Source organism: Lissotriton helveticus, chromosome 4_1, assembly GCF_964261635.1.
Source record: "Lissotriton helveticus chromosome 4_1, aLisHel1.1, whole genome shotgun sequence".
NCBI lineage: Eukaryota > Metazoa > Chordata > Amphibia > Caudata > Salamandridae > Lissotriton > Lissotriton helveticus.
Window position 1 is genome coordinate 2013457243 of NC_136063.1, and position 13258 is coordinate 2013470500.

Genomic DNA, 13258 nt, shown 5'->3' on the forward strand with positions numbered 1-13258 from the left:
GATAGGCCACACCTTATCGTCATCCTAAATCAATCATTTCAAATGTTAGGGACAGATTTATGATAGGTGTATGCCTCTTTTGCGCCACTGTGCGTCACTTTTGTGATGCAGCGGCGGTGCAAAAGATTTGCTATGAGGCGACAAAATTACAAATTGATGCATCTAGGCAGATGTGTCATGCTGTAAAAAACCCGTGCCACATGAAACCGATGCAGCAGTGATGCAAAAGATGCACCATGTTGCAAGACAGGCCTGACTTCATCTCCAACAAGATAAGAAGCTAAGTCTTCTGTAAATGTCAAAATTGTTGTATATTTTGCTCAACTTCTATGTACTCTTTGATATGCTAGACTCCATCTGCACTATGAGATACCTAACCAAAGGCAACACAAGTGATGTGATTGTGAAATGAGGAAAAGAAACTCTGTTTCTCCTTCAATCTTTTCCCTTGTCTTTTCTAATTTTTAAATACATGTTTTAATATTTTTCAAATGTTTGTTCTCTCTTTCACAGATTGAAAGTATAAAAACAAAAAGTGAGTAAGTTAACGACAATTATAAGGTAAATGTTTTGTACTCTTTTCGTTACATTTCTATCACATTCACCTACTAGTAGTTCGACAGCTTCATTTCTTTAACCCTCAGTTTCCTGCCTTTGCTACTTCCCTCATTCCTTTCTCTATTACCTACTTACTCTACTCCTTCCACTCCTTTTCTCAGTCCCTCTTTTCTCATAGTTCCTCACTCTTGTTCACTCACTCCGTCTCTATTACTCTTAGTGTCTTTGACTGATCACTCTTTCACTACTTGTTCATTATGCTTTCTCTCTGTAGTTCAAGCACACTAAGGGGCATATTATCAACACAGCCAATAAAATTATTGCTGTTTTTATTGGAAGAAAACTGTTGCAAAAGTGGTTTTAGCTGCAGTTTTCCGCCGCAAAAGCGGCTTTAGTGACACATTTCTGCTGATAAAAGCTGCAAAACTTTTATTGCCTATGTTGATGATATGGTTCTATGTTATTTACATTTCTTTGCTGTTTCAAATAATCTTTTCTGTTATTTTTTCTTTTCTGTTTTCTGTTTTTTCTCTCTGTTATTCCACATGTTTTAATCTTATTTTGAACATTCACTCACATTCTCCAAGAAACTCTTCTTTGTCATTGTTCTACTCTCTTTTTTTTCTTTCACTTCCTTATCTATTTTGTTTTTCACAATTATACCCTCTTCCATCTTTTCTTCGGTAAATAGATCTATTAAACACTATCTCTGGATTACTCCCTATAGCTGTCTTTCTTTTAACATTACTCTCTGTTTACTTCCCTTATACTTACTCTTCTTTTTTTTTTTTTTTTTTTTTTTTTGGTTCGCTCCTGGTTCGCGAACCGGGAAGCGAACGGGGAAGCGAACTAAAAAAAAAAGAGCTTGCCAGAGTGCTAAACATTCTAGCAATTTTTTTTTGAAAGGGGAGGTAGTTCTGAAAAGAACTTTTTTTTAATGTTTTTGTTGTTTTATATTTTTTTTTTTTTTTTCTGAACATTTTTTCTTTTTTTTGTATTTTTTGAACATTTTTATGTTTTTTTTTTTTTTGATGGAGGGGAAACAACAAAAAACAGGCATTGAAAAGGGCTCAACAGGAGCAAAAAAAAAAATTACTGTCTGGGGCGGTTAGGGCAATTGTGATTGTTAATAGCTAGGTTGATTAAATTAATGCTCATGTTACCACATGACAGCAATGCACCGCAATACATACAGGTATGTTTGATGTGAGCAAAGTTCTCCTGAATGTTTGGCACGGTTTCCCGTGCCTCTGCTGTTGTCAATGATATTAGTGATGTTGACCTGGCCACAGGAGTTGTTGTTGGGTTATCTTGCATGTCACGTATCTCCGCCTGGCTGTAGTTCAGTGGATGCCACCTGGTCATGTGACGATGCATTGTATGGTTTCCGTAGCTATATTTTTTATCAGTGCCTCTAGATAACCGGTCTTTACAAATCAGGCAGGTGACATACCTAGCATTTACTTTTTTTTGCCCTCGAGGGAGTGAAAAAAACTGCCAAATAAAGCTGGCTTTCCGACGTGAAACCCGGGGCAACTCCTGTAAGAACTGTGGTCCTTCGGTCTCCTCTTCCTCTAGTTCATCCTCTTCCTCCTCTGTCTGGCTGATAAACTGGGGAGGTGGTCCTCTCTTCCCATGAGGAGGTGGAGGTGGTGGTGGGGGTGCACCAGCTGAAGCAACTATTGAAGCCATTGCTCAACTCTCAAAAATGGTCTTCCTCTCACAAAGATGAAAGTCAGAGTGAGGAAAGAAGGAGGGGTTTTTATCATTTGGGAAAAACAATATTTCTAAACCAATGAAAAGTGTTATTTTTAGGTCACCTGACCTAGCCTTACATCATTATGAAACCAAAAGTGAAATGAACCAATGAAAAGTTTTATCAACAAGTCACATGACCTCTTACGCTTAAGTTACGCGCTGCGGAACGCGCCCCGGATCGCTTCCGGTTCGCTGCGCTTCGCGCCTCGGTTCGCGCTCTGGAGCGCTTCCGGGTGCGCTAACGCAGCGCGTCATAAGACGCATTACGCGACAACGTGATACGTCGCGCTTCCGCGACGCGTCACGATGATGATTTCTAACGCGCAGTTGCGCTAACGGAACGTTTACCGGTTCGCGGACTGGGTCGCGGCATCAAGATGAGCTAACGGGAAGCTTCCCGGTTCGCGAACCGGGACCGAACAAAAAAAAAATATTAAAAAAAAAATTATTAATAAACATATAAAATATATTTTGGGATTTAAAGAAGAATACATTTTACAGCTACAGATATTAGCTTTTAAAAAACCAATGAAATTCACTGAAAAAACCATAGGTTATAGACCATATATAGTTAGGAATTAGCATTTACAAAACCTTGAAAATTCACTGAAAAAAACCATAGGTTATAGACCATATATAGTTAGGAATTAGCATTTAAAAAACCTTATTTTACTCACACAAAACCATTGAAATTCCATATATAGTTAGTTGTACTAACTATATATCGCGCACCCGCAATCCACTGCTGATGATGTCACATATTACATCATTCATGACATGGTCAGTGACATCACTGATGACATCACTGATGACATCTCAAATGACATCACTGATGACATCACTGATGACATCTCAAATGACATCACTGATGACATCACTGATGACTACATTCAGTGACTGTATAATTCTGTAAAGTTAAAATATGTCTTACATATTGAAGAATGAGTGGATGTATAAGTGTCTTGATGAAGGATTTAGTAGGGGCATGACTGACTGTATGAGTGACTGATTAAATGTGTCTCACTGAGTGCATGGGTTAGTGACTAAACTGTCTTAATTTGTGCATCATTATGTCTGTTGTTCTGTAAACTGCTGCATGTGTTGATCAGTAGCTATATGATTAACTGTATGGGTTATTGATTGGTTGCCCAAGCATTTGTATGGGAGACTGAGTGTGTGTGTGGGTGGCTGGGAGGTGTATGACTCTTTGCATAGATGTGTGAGCAGTTGATTGACTAGATGTATGGGTTCAAAAGTGCATGTGGAAACAGCTGTATGGGCGGTTGACTGTGTGCATGAGTGTATTGGTGAGTGAATGGATATCTCAGTGCTACATGTTAAAGTAAGTACATATGTAAAATACAGTACATGTGAGAGTTGACCTATATAAATAACTGTGCATAAGAGCCAGTGAATGTGGCTGTATGGATCATTGTGAACTTGTATCCAGGATTGTATAAGTGAGTAAATATGTTTTAGTATATGTTTGAATAAGTAAGGTGTGTATAACTGTATAGTTGAGGAAATGGAGGTGTGATTGATTCTTTGCATGACTGACTAAGTGTCTGAGTAACTCCATGGATGAGTGACAGTCTATGAGTGTCTGTTTACACTGAGTGTATCTAAGGTTATATTAGAGTCTGAAGAGGTTCATCGTATTATCACATGAATGATGTCATCAGTGATATGATCAGTAATGTCAAATGAGATGTCATCAGTGATGTCATCAGTGATGTCATTTGAGATGTCATCAGTGATGTCATCAGTGATGTCATTTGAGATGTCATCAGTGATGTCATCAGTGATGTCATTTGAGATGTCATCAGTGATGTCATCAGTGATGTCACTGACCATGTCATGAATGATGTAATATGTGACATCATCAGCAGTGGATTGCGGGTGCGCGATATATAGTTAGTACAACTAACTATATATGGAATTTCAATGGTTTTGTGTGAGTAAAATAAGGTTTTTTAAATGCTAATTCCTAACTATATATGGTCTATAACCTATGGTTTTTTCAGTGAATATATATATATATACATATATATATATATATAAATATATCAGCAAAAGACTCCTCCAATCAAGAAAAAGTATGAAGCCAAGGGGAATCCAGGAAAAAAAAATTATTGGAAAGTACGGGCATTTGTCGGATGCCACTAAAACAACAGGATGCTGTTCCACTCACTCCTTTGAATAGCTTGCTTCACTCCTATTGGTCGGAGTGCTCCTTGCCCTGGATCACATGTCCGTTTAAACCCTGCAGAGTAAAATACACTACCGTTCCCAGAAGCCATCAAATACGGGTAAGTACTGCGTGGGGGGAAGCAAGCAAAGATCCAGGCCATGTGGTTGAAGATGTTGGAATCAAAGGTGCAGAGTGGCAGAGGTGCAGAGTGGCTGGATGGTTGCGCCTGGGATTAAATAAAGTCGAAAAAGGCTTCCCTGGGTCCCCTATAACGCTCAACCCCCCCATGCAGGTGTATATATATATATATCTATGATGAAAAGCTGCAGACACGCAAGGTGAGTTCAAGCATCACAGAATGCAGAGTTAAATGCTTACTTGTGCGGCTCTTCTGGGTAACTTTTCTTGTTGAATATATAGATATATATATATATATCACTGGACTACGAGGGCCTAAACAACTTTCTTCTAGTCTCCAACCTTCCCTTCTTGGGTAAGGTGATAGAAAGCTGCTTCATCTCACAACTGTCATGTCACATCATTACAAATAACATTCTAGACCATAGGTATTCACAAACGTTTTCCCAGGGGCAGCAAAGTACTGTCTGTGGCATGCCCGAGGGCCACACCTATGCCAGCAGGGTGAGGGTTGGGGTGATGAAAAAGATGCATAGGGGGAAACGAAGCAGATGCATTTTGTGGACTAAAAAAACAAGCCTTCACATGACCTGTCTGCCACCAACGCTCAATTGTCATGTACTAACAATTAAACTCAAACCATTAATATCTAATGTGAAACATGAGAGGGAAAGTGATGCTCATCTGGTGGCTGAATTGGAAAATGTGAAACCAGAAAAACTGGGATCAGTCCTGGCTTCCCCACTTGACCAAATTGTGTGATCCTAGATATTAGACTAGGCATCAGGCGCGTGAGTCTCCCTTCCATTTTGACGGATTGCCTCCTCTGTTTTGATATGTTTTTGCTGGTTTTATGCTGTGGGCACTGTGCCACTGCTAATCAGTGCCACAGTGCAAGTGCTCCCTATGTTAAATTAAGGTACTGATTGGTTATTCCATGATTGGGTTATTTGATTTATCTGTCAGCCCCTAATACAGTGCATCATGTGTGCCCAGGGCTTGTAAATCAAATGTTGCTTGTGGGCTCGCAGCAATGGTTGTGCCTCCCACAGAAGCAGCTTGGAATGTATGTCTCAGGCCTGCCATTGCAATGCCTATATGCAGTCTAGCACTGCCATGTCGGCTTGGCCAACTGCACCAACTTGCCAGTCCCTAAACCTTCCCTTCGCTTCATATTAGACACCCCTATGGTAGGCCCAAGGGCAGGGTGCCTTGTAAACAGAAGGTAATACCTGCTCTGATGTGTGTAGCATGTTCTAATAGTTCATTACAGCCATTTTCGTTTTTCACTATTGAAGGCTATCTGTTCTCATAGGCCAGAATGGGCAGTTAGATAATTACATTCTTATAATCCTAACTGACTCAGGGAACATGGTAGAAATTCGAATTTAGTATGCCTGAACTCAGAATAATACAATACATCTTTTAGTAATGTTGGTTTTAATATTCGGTGTTTGAAAATACCACTTTTAGAAAGCAGGTATTTTGTTGCCTAACTATCCAGGCCTGCCTCTGCTGGGTTGTGTATTCCTTGTCTGGGGTTGTGAGTGACAGGGCTGGGGGATTCCAGGAGACAGACTGGGGCAGCCCGGTGGTGAATAGAGAAATCTGCATCTAGATGGGAGGGAGGAGCTGCACCTGGGATCTGAATAGGGCTGGGCCTTCCCTTGTAGTGTAGCTCCTATTTTCCCAATAGGCTCTGCGCATTGGAATAGTACCTACAGCAGTAAAGGCCTAGGCCAGACGTTAACTAGGTCTACTACTGTCGATACTAGACTTAATTTTTGGGTTTGCCAGCTAAGCTCAGAGTTCGCTAGAAACTTTCTCGAATGTTCAAGGAAGGATTAACTTCCCTGATTAGACAAGAAGGGATTTAGTTTCTGACAACCATAGAACATGACAACTTTGCTCTCCCCTAATCAAGAGTCAATCTCAAGAGTCGTGTGAGCACAAGGCAATTATTTTACTCAGTCAGTACGTGCATTCTTAGTCTCATCAGAATGTAGAGAAAAGGAAGAGACGGGCGTGTTCAATAAAAAGGTGTTATTTATTGATCAGTCTCTTTTCTCGTACAAGAGAAATGGATCGATATTATTGCAATACTTATAGTTAAGTAAAGTGCATACATTAAAAGCAATAGTATAAAATAATACTGTAAAAACATTGATATGGTTTCTGAGCCATATGATGTTTAAAATGATTAAAATATATTTACATACACATATACATTTGACTAAACGTACTCAACTGGTGTTTCTAAATACGCCTACCCCGTGTACCTGACCTAAGTCTAATGCGTGGGCGGGAATAGAAAGTTACAGTTTAAGTTAAGTTTGTTTTTTGCCAAGTGAATAACTAAAGAATTCTCTGTGAGGGGTTATTCAGTTCTGTACCTGGAAGTTAGGATGAATGAGGAATGGTATCTCTTTCTCTGCTCTCGATATTCCAGGCTGCCTGCGAGGGCTGCCCAGAAGCGCCGGTGCTGGGTCTCTCGGCTTGAGATAGCAGCGTGTCTCTCAGCGCGTCAGGAAGGCGGGGCTGCTGCCTGCGGGGTCTGCTTCTGCTCTCGGCTTCGGCAAGTATGGCTGCTCCGTCTTGTCACCACGCGTGTGTTTGCATAGGGCAAGGTCGGCAATATTTATACCTTAAAGGTGCCGAGATTGACGTAAGGATGGACATAGATACGTCAATAAAGATGTCATACGACTTGCTCGTTAGCACATTCTTTACTAAAGTTCTCTGTGAAATCAAAACAATGGCCGCACGGATTTTCCAGGTTGTCATAGGTTTGATTTGTTATGAGAACGTCGTATGCCTTATCAGGGGCTGGAGGAATGTCGCTTGTCTAATTAGATCTCAAGCGTTATGACCTAATCAGATAACACGTTCCTGTGCCGGAGTGTGACTGCGTCAGATAACGGTATCTGCATCATGGGGGTTTTCTTGCCTCATGGGCTGACTGTTAGTTAACTTGATAGTTAGTTTAACCAGAATAGGGTCAGGAATAGGGGGACTGATTCAGAACCTATAGAAATACACGACACCCACTCCACGCTAACTATGGTCATATCTACTAATCTATGCATAGTATAACATAGTACAACATACTATAGAGTATAGTGTATACCTTACCACCCCAAAATACATAAATGCATTTCGAAATTTTCAAATATACTGAAAAATTGCAGTCATATATATTGTATGCACTTAAGCTATGAATTAAATGCAAAAGTAAACACGCATTTTTATGCATTATTGCTTATCGGTATATGAGAAATACACATGAAATGGCTCTTAATATGGCTATACAGAAAGGAAGTCCGAGACCATTTCATCACATAATAAAATATTTGTGAACCTACCAGCGGGCAGCTAAAGTCTATAAAGTATCTAAAAATCGAAATTTTAGTTCTCTAGGAATAGTTTCTTACTTTAAGCAGAAGATCAGTGTCCCGGGAAAAAATATGTAGAAAAATATTTTAAGGGGCTTGCTGAAAAAATTGCTGTCCGTGAACTGGAGTGAAATTGTTCATGTGACTTTATTTTTAAAGTTGAAGGCCGAATTCAGGGAACGCCGTGTGCGAGTTTACTCAAAAGTCTCTATTTCTGTTCTGGAGAGAACATCATATCATTCAGGCTTTCGAAAAAACTGTCAACAGCTTCATGGGAAAGTTCCACTAAGTCGGAAATAGGGGTAACCATGCATTCGTGCGCATGATTGTCTCCATTGACATTCTGATTCGCATTGCTGACAGAAGGTCGTACCTGTTCGATGTTGCTTTCATCTTGAACTTCACTACTCTTCAATCGTAGTGGTGAAGATTCCAGGAATGCCGTCATCAGGATTGGCAGCCTTTGAGGGCAGCACAAAGCGTGAACCTTGGTAGGAACCAACAGTGTATCTGCATCCACTGGCGCATCCGATTGTAGCGTCAGACAGGTGTCTAACACGCATTCTTCTCCGCATAGCAGACACCTTAGTACAGGTAAAACACACCTTTGCCACATTGGTCGAAATGATAGAAACCAAGTCATGTTCAGGTCTCTAAGCCGGGAGAGTCCCAGGATTTTTGATATCCGGTCCCGGTATCCAATGGCTAGGATCGTATCTTCCATTGTCGCGAGAGTTTGATCTGTGACATGGGTTGCCATAACGAAAAATAAGGACTAGGAATAGGATTCCTGCAATTAGTCCCAGGATCAGGGGAAGTCCGCCAAAAATCGAATGGACTAAATCTGGAAAAATACCCAGTATGGCTTTGAATGGTGTTAATGCCATCGAAAATACTGTCTTAAATACCTTTGAGACCCCAGTGGTATCAGAAATATTTAAGATTTCGCTTAGGATTTCCGCGAAATGTACGGGGGAATTAGTTGATAATAATGTATGTATCTCTGCAGTCGTCCTTGCGACTTGTAGATCATACGTTTCTTTTGATGACGTGAGCCTTGTAGGCGTCTGAAGAAGCACTGTTTTCATTCTGCTTAAAGTGTCTATTCGAATAGAAGTAATTTTCAAACTGGGCCATGCCCTTGCCTCCCTGTCTGGAAAGGAGCTGGGGAATAAAGAACGTCCACAGCACTTGACCTTCGCCGTTGTAGTTACTAGATAAGGAGTCCCGGGCATAAGACTGCAACATCTGCGGTCTACAATAAGAATGTAACTCCCATTATAGAGTCTTTGAAAGAATGGTTCTATTTCAGTTGCAGGTGCGCCTTGCTGGTGACATGAAAGGTTGTATGAATTCCCTTCACAGGCTCCATGCAAACTAATTCCGTTACACAGAAGCGTGCCGCTTAGTGACATAGCACAATTGTTGCCACTAAGAAACACTTTCTGTCCTTTATTACTGACACATGCATGTGAATAGGGCAGGTTCCAAGTTGTTTTAAGGTACCCCTTTCCCAATTTCTCGTACATGCCAGCCTGTATATATTTTTGGCAGTATTGCAACCTGAAGGTTGAGATTGGAATATTTATGATTCCGTGGATTATCCATTCACTGACAGGTCGTTCTGACATTGTCAACGGTAATCTTTCTAGTTTTTCAATGCTCAAGATTGTATAATCAGCACCCTTTTGCGCCATACCGATTTGTCTATCAGTAAGGTTAAAGATTTGGAATAGTGACGTTGTGTTGATTAAACGCCAAGGCACATAGCCTGAACGCAGATTTTGTAACGTCCAGCCAAGCTGTACAATGGAACGCAATTGTGACTGACCATGTTGTAATAACAGTAAGTCTTGCGATAATATATCGATTGCTGAAGACACAATGCTGCCCAATGAAAAAATTCTGGAGGACAGAGTCATTAACCCATTGTCCACTACAGAAAGTGATTTTTCCAAATTGATACGGTCAATTTCCCGTATTCTTTCTGCTGTCTCAATTTGAGTAACCTTCCAGGCCTCATTGTATGCTGCATATACAGAGGCTGCTATGAAACGCTTTTGACGCTGTTTGCGTGGTCCCATTATGAAATCACGCAAGTCAGCACCATCAGTAAGTAAAGTTAGGTGTTGCTTAATTTCAGGCAGTGTGGAAGTCTGTAGCCATTGAAGGCATAATTTGCCCAAACTGTAGGTTGTTATTATCCCTGGGTGATGTCTTTGGGGATATCTAGGGTCTGGCCTGGTCATTTTAAAACCCTGTGTTTTATTCAGGAATCTATCTTGACAGTTATTTGTATCTGTGGGCCAGATCAACCATTGTTTCCAATCAGGATGTGTTCTGTTTTTGTTTAATATATGGTTTACGTCTATCTCTTCATCTGTATCAGAGTTATTGCTAAACATTGTTGGCTTTGGAATAGACGGATTATTTAAATCTTTGATTTTGGCTAAGCCAAGACAGGTGGTTTGTTGAACAGTGTCATTTAAAAATATCATTTGTTCTGGGATCATGCAGGCTCTAAACAAAGCTTCTAAACCCTGTACTTGCCATTCTTTTGTACCCCAAACACTTTTTAAATCAACATTTTTGTCCCAATAATCAAATCCAAAAGTATTCATTTTTTCAAAGAATGAATCTGAATATATCAATTTTGTGTTGGTTATCATGGTTTTCATCCCTGTCTTGTTTGACAATTTAAAATAAAATGTTTCAGCATTACTTATGTTAAAACCTGAAAAATATGAATATTTGTCATACACGGTTCTAGAGCTCCCTTTTGGAGGTGTAGCGCAATGTTCCCATTGATTATAATCTAAAACATTTCTAGGTTGTGCAGATTTATGCAAAAAATGGTTACCATAATGGTTATAGCAATACATACTATCATAATTTGTAGAACCTTGCAAATAATCATGTTTTGTAAATTTAGCAGACATTACTAAGTCAGACATCATGTTGTTAATACTCTCGAAGTCCCAATCATCAGCAAATGAGTTTGGTTTTGCAAAGTCACTCAAAGAGATCTTGATTTGGTGTGGATATTTCAGGATCTCGACCGGACCATAAATTTCATAGTCAGTGTTGTCCCAGGCTACCCCACCAGGTATAGGATTGGCTGTGAAGTTGGCTGAAGAAAGTTCTGAAGAAAGTTCTCTTTTCTCGACGTGTGAAGATGTGTGTGGTTTGAGGACCAAGTTGATGTTCTGACTTGCTGTGTCCATTTTAGCATATTTTCCCTCAATGAAGCGTCCCAAAGTAAATACCATGATGAGCCAAAGTATGAGGATAAATGCACCAAAACCCACCCAAAATTCAATCCATGGAGAAACCAGATATGTTTCTTTCAGATGTTTCAAAAGTTCCTTAGCTTTGTCTTTAAAGGATTTTGATGATGGCTGTGTCTTTGATTCACTGAAGCCGTCAGAGGAATCATCGAAGTTGATGAAGTACCCGGATGCAGTTCTGTCAATTGTTCCAATTGCTTCAGGATTTTTGTTCTTTGCATTTTCACTTGGTACTTCAGTATAGATTGGTGTGTCTCTGCTAAATGTCTTTATTTGGGTTTTCAGAGGTCTTAGTTCTATTGCATTGTTGCATAGTCCTTCTTGTTCTTCTGCAGGCGTTTCGAATGTGATGAGCCTTTTTGATAGGACCTCTGTGCTGGTAGCAAACCTTGGTGTTCTGCTACTTATTGGGAGTCCACTTGGCCTACTGTTTGTTATCGGCCACATGTTGTGGTTTTACCAGGTCGATGGATACAACTCGGTTCTCCTTTTTTCCAGCAAGTGGCGGTAGTACAACTGATCTTGTCCCGTTGACAGACAAGACAGGAACTGCTTTTCTGTAAGAAGGCCCAAATTCCTTCTTTACCACGATCTTCTCCCTGACTAGATCCCCGACTTTTGGAATCCAGACAGGTCTTGCTGGGACAGGTGGTGATTCTTCAGTGTTCGTTGGCTGTTGTTTCAACTGTATGTTGCTCAGGTCTTTTCTTGTTTTGTTTAAGTCCTGCAAAATAGCCAAACGGTCTTTGACATCAAAGCTTTTTTCTATTACCACTGAAGTCTGACTATCAAGGTCAGAGATCAACATCCTAGTTCCGAATAATAATTCGTACGGACTGAATCCCTTCAGAGAATTTCTTGGCAAGTTATTTAGACTACATTGGACACTTATTAGATGTTTGACCCACCCAGCTCCCGAACCTAATATCCTTTCCATTATAGATTGCTTTCTGCCTTGGTTTTTTCTTTACACCATCCCGTACCCTCAGGAAGGAAGGGAGAAGATTCCCGCTGGGCTGTGCTCATTTGGCCATGTTTCCCCCCAGGCTGGTTTGCCTGAGTGAAAACAATGGTCAAACGTAACATGCTCTTAGCGTATATGCCAATTTGACTCGCAAATCTTTGTATAACAGTCCGGACGTCAGCCGAGTGCTGGTGATCTACATTATAAGTGGAAACTAGCCTGTATATATTAATCGCAAGCCATTCTTTTTACTGGTGATGTTATCTGCAGTCAGATTCCACCGTATTTTATTTTTTCTCTCCCCACTGCGATTTCTGTTGCAGTTTGGGCAGTTTTTTACAAACATGGTATGATGTAGGCTCATGCCTGGCCACCAGTACCGTGATTGTAAATCTTCCAGAGAATCTTTTAGTTTGAGGTGTCTGAGACCCTCGCCCATGTGTGCGTCTGCGATTAACAAGCTTCTCCTGTCCATGTTTGGAATCACTCTATCCCCCACTCCAGGGATTCGAGCAAAAGGGACGGAGTTTGCATCGATTATGTATGTATAATTGAGTGGATAGTTGATCGGTAACGCTGAGCAGTCGCCTTTTGATGACGTTTTCACCGCCAGCATTGTTTCACCGTCAATGTATTTTAATGTACGCTTTTTTCGATCTACGGGAGCCGATTTAGTGGCTGCCGCTGCGGCTGTTTCAGCCAATGAATTCCCTACAACGTGAACGCCATCACGTTGATGACTCAGTGGGTGAGTCACGTGAGTCTTTGGTAGTTCTTTTTTCAAAAGAGCTACTTGTTCCCAGAGCAGTCTCTGCTTTATTGGTGCATCTGTGTCATCTTTGTAACCGTTCTGAATCCATGTCTGCAAATCCTTGTTATATGCTTTGACGCAGTAATATGAATCTGACACTATAAGTGTCGGGAATTCGCGATCCGCATTATCCAGCGCCATTTTTAATGCTATTATTTC